A 4,468-nucleotide genomic window follows, 5' to 3' on the forward strand; every position below is an offset into this window, starting at 1 on the left:
TTTAGGGGTTATGGGTTTAAGGTTTATGATTTAGGGTTGATGATTTATGTTTTATGATTTAGGGTTTGATGTTTATAATTTAGAAGGTTAGGGGTTTATGGTTTAAAGGTTAGTGATTAGTGGTTAGTGGTTAGGATTAAGGGAATATATGGGTTTAAGGTTCATGGGTTAGGTGTTAGGGGTTTATATGGGTTAAGAGGATAAGGGTTTAGTGTTTTAAAGTTTATTGTTTAGGGTTTAGTGTTTAAGGTCTAAGATCTTAGTGTTTAGCGATATTAAGGTTTAAGGGTTATTTGGATAGGGGTTAGGAGTTTAGGGGTTAAGGGTCAATGGTTTATGAATTATGTTTTGTGGTTTAGGGTTTAAGGGATAGAGGTTGGGGTTAGGGGTCATGGTTTATGATTTATACTTTATGTGTTAATTAAGGTTTAGGGTCTAGTGTTTGGAGTTTAGGGTTTGGTGTTTATGGTTCAGGGTTTATGGTATAGGGTCAGGGTTTTAGTATTGTTCAAGGATTTAAGGGTTATGCTATTAGGGTTTAAGGTTAGGGTTTAAGCTGGTAAGTAATAAGATTTTATTTTTAGCATTTTAGGGTGTTAGGCTTTAGGCTTTAGGGTTTAGAGTTTATGGTTATTTTTAGTGTTTATGGGTTTAGGGTTTAAGAGTATACATGTTTAATATTTAAGGGTTACACTGGGTTAGTGATATTTAGGGTTTTAGGGTTTAGAGTTTGTGGGTTGGGTTTTGTGGTTTATATTTTGAGGCTTAAGGTTTGGGGTTTAGAATTTGAGATTTGGGGTTAGAGTTTGGATTTTGGGTTTTAGGGTTTAATTTTGGAATTAAAAACTTAAAAAGTTAAAATTAATATTTTAGTTACAAAGTTAAATAAAAAAAATTTTAAAAAATGATAATCTCAGCAGGAAAATTTGAAATAAAAAAGCATAGAAAAATATATGTTAAAAATGGAAAAAAATATTAAAATTGTGCATTAGTGGCGTTTTTGAAAAAACGCCACAAAAATGAGCTATAGTGGCATTTGTAATAAAAAACGCCACTAAAAGTTAACCTATACCGGTGTTTTAAAAAAAAACGCCGCAAATATTTGAGTTTTAATAGGTTAAACGGCATTGTTTTTTTTTTCATACTCTTTATCCCCAAGGTAAGCCCCGATACTTAGCATTTTTTCCCAAAACAAAGTTTCCCCTATACCCTCAGTTTCCCCAAATCAAACCCTAAGTTGCTTTCCTCCATATTTCACCGATTCAAGGCCTGAGCTTGGTGTTTCTTCTCAATCAATCTTCCTTTCTTTTTTTAACTCTCTTTCTCTCTCAAATCCTCGATTCCACTTCACTCTCCAGATCTCCCCAGGTATTATTCAAACCTTTCTTACTTTTTTTTCTATTATTCTTTAAATTTATCATCTTTTCAGTTTGCACTCTTTCTCGTTTTTATTTCATCTTAAAATTTGAAATTGTTGTAGAAATTCATTATCAATAATATGTCAAATTTTATGACTATTTTAACACAGACCAATCTGATGAGCCTTCATTATTTATTCCCAAAAAGGGAATAATGAACTTTTAAAATTGTTTCTCCTTATAATGATCTTTTGAAATTGGAAATAGTATTTGACTTAATCTGCTAAAATAATGAACTTTTAAAATTGTTTCTCCTTATAAGTACATTACAACCACTTCCTCCTCAACCTTTGCATGATCATTTTGCAAGTTGTCATTCTAATGTCATGCTTGGCTTCTGTTTAGGTGGAAAAGACAACATTGTGAAACTTTGGGATGCTAAGACAGGAGAGAGCTTTGCTCGCTGTGAGTAAATATCTTGGTGAAACTCATAGAAATGCTAACGATTTTAATTATTTTGAGAAGTAATGCAAGTCTTTTGCAGTCATGACCATAAAAATCCAGTACTTTGTGTCAGTTGGAACCAGAATGGGAATTGGGTGTTGACTGCTGCAAAGGATCAAACCATTAAGGTCACTATCCTTTTTCTCCCTGCATTATTTAATTGATGGGAGTCTATATATGTATATATATATATGGATTATTCAGTTGGTGTGTGACAATGCTAATTATCAGAGGCATTCAAACGTTTGAAACATTCAGTCTATAGACCTTGATGGGGTTAAACTCAAAGTTATAATCCTTACGGCTGATAATACTATAAATGAACAAGACTTTTTACCCAAGAAAAATTATTATTTTATTGTATATTAATTTTTTTTTTCATATTGAAATTCTTTTTATGATGTTCATCTATGAACATGGTCATCCGTTTTAATATATATAATACATGAGCAAGGTTCATTATGGTTATCCCTTTGTTGCCTTCCCTAAAGACATTATGGTCCCCTCTTTCTCTATTAGACCCTAAGGACTTGTTTTTAGTTGTGTTTGGAAACTTGGGTCGAATTCAGGCTTCATTTTTAACACAAGTCTTTTGTCATTGCATCACTAACTCAATTGATAATTGGTCTATTTTAATTGACATAATTCGATAATATTAGGATAACACCTCCTTTGGCTTTGCTCCTCCCAAACAACATCATGGTCCCTCTTTCTCTTTTATACATTACTTAAAATTAATTAGATTATTTAATAATTAAAAATATTTATTCTACCTTCTATTCTTAAATTTTAAACATTTCAGTCAACTTTTCTTATCTACTTATCATAGTCCGCACTTTTCTATTATAAAAAAAATTCTATTAGATTGTTTTTATTTTAGATTATCATAAAAAATTAATTCATTGAAAGTATTAATATTAATATTCAATTAATTTAATTTTTTCAACAATTTATCAAATAAAGCCTTAGTCACTTGAAAATCCAACAAATACAATCAATCCGTTTATTTGTTTATTAAAATTTTGGAAGCTATAACTAATTAAGACTTAACTCGATTGGTATGTGCATTATTGTCAATACTAGAATACGTGGATTCAAGTGCATTAAAGCGCATTTTCCTCCCATCTATGTCAAACTTTAACATGATAGGCTAAAACCTCAATTAGCTTAAAATTTTACTTGTCTATACTAATTATAATGCTAAGTGTTTGATTGAGTTATACTATCCCTTTTTATAAAGTAATAAAATACTATTTCAAGTGTATTTTATTTTATTTATATTTTTATATAAAATTTAAAAATGGATTTAAACCTAAAATAATATGATTTTAAACATTTTATCTTTACTATTTTAACTAAAATTTTATTAGTTTTACATTAATATTTTATAGATATATTTATTACATAATTTGTTTTGCATGTGATGAATCTAATTTAACATAGTTTAATGTTCAACCAAATCACTAGTTATTCCCACTATGGCTAGTGATGTAGTTAATTGTAGTACATGAGAAATATAGGCCAACCGGCCTCTTAATCTCCCTATGTTTCCTATTCATTATATTTGCTTGAACTGAAATATATTTGGTGCTACTCTTATTATCTTACATCTTTTGTAGGTACTATCGAGCACCTAAATTAATATTTGGTGCAACTAAATACACCACAGCCATTAACATCTGTTTTAGGTACATGTTTTGTTGCTAAATTACTTAACTTATTTCTATGTATTTTTGCTTTAACTTACTTAAAAAATACAACTTTTTTTACTCCAGCCTCTGTTTGCTGGTGAGAGTGGAGTAGACCAGGTTGTTGAAAAACTACTTTGTTAGGTGAAAGGGGAACCAAACATATCTTACATCAGTTCTAGGTACTATCGAGCACGTGTTTCATTGCATACTTTTTTTTGCTTATTTATATGCATTTTCACTTTCAATCACTTAACAAATACTATTTTTCTGACTCCAGCCTCTGTTTCCTGGTGAGAGTGGAGTAGACCAGCTTGTTGAAATTATTAAGGTATGTTTTAGTTCAAAATTCGCATAAATAATAGTTTCATCATGATGATTTTGAAAAAAATCATTTTACTTAGATATATGATTTGGTATGAAGTAATAGTAAGTATGGTTTATAATTAGCTCATCTTGGTAAGATTGTTAATTGGTATGATATGCATTTGTGGTTGTTATAATTCGGCTCAAGTGAATTAAGTATGATTGTTGGATGTGTTTTGGGTATGGTTTATTATTGAATTACATTTTGACTGTAATTTGTTTATTTATTAGTTTGGGAAATGGCAGTGATGAGCTGTTATATTTGGTTGATGATAGATAAATGAATACATATGTGCTTATGTCATGAATTTTGGTGATTTGGGATGTAAAGGTCAAATTGTTATATATATATATGTTATTGTATGTTCGGCTATGATATTTGACTATTTATGTTTGGTTTACTATGGCAAGAATGAATATGTTTTAACTGTTATATTGAAGTCATATTAAATGACCGAATATATATAAATTGATTTACTTGTGTATATGAAATTTCAGCATGATTTATAGCATATGAAATTGACATGTTTTGATTTGGCTAAATGACATGAA

At 29.7% G+C, this 4,468-nt stretch overlaps 1 long non-coding RNA gene across 1 annotated transcript; it reads left to right on the forward strand.

Moving 5' to 3' along the window:
• Window positions 1–1,150: 1,150 nt before the first annotated feature.
• On the forward strand, window positions 1,151–3,878 carry LOC121206184 (uncharacterized). Its single transcript, XR_005901206.1, has 6 exons — window positions 1,151–1,368; window positions 1,764–1,823; window positions 1,903–1,990; window positions 3,482–3,550; window positions 3,638–3,732; window positions 3,831–3,878. It is a non-coding gene; the product is annotated as an uncharacterized lncRNA (long non-coding RNA).
• Window positions 3,879–4,468: the final 590 nt, after the last annotated feature.

This window comes from Gossypium hirsutum, chromosome A09 (genome assembly GCF_007990345.1).
Source record: "Gossypium hirsutum isolate 1008001.06 chromosome A09, Gossypium_hirsutum_v2.1, whole genome shotgun sequence".
Taxonomy (NCBI): Eukaryota; Viridiplantae; Streptophyta; class Magnoliopsida; order Malvales; family Malvaceae; genus Gossypium; species Gossypium hirsutum.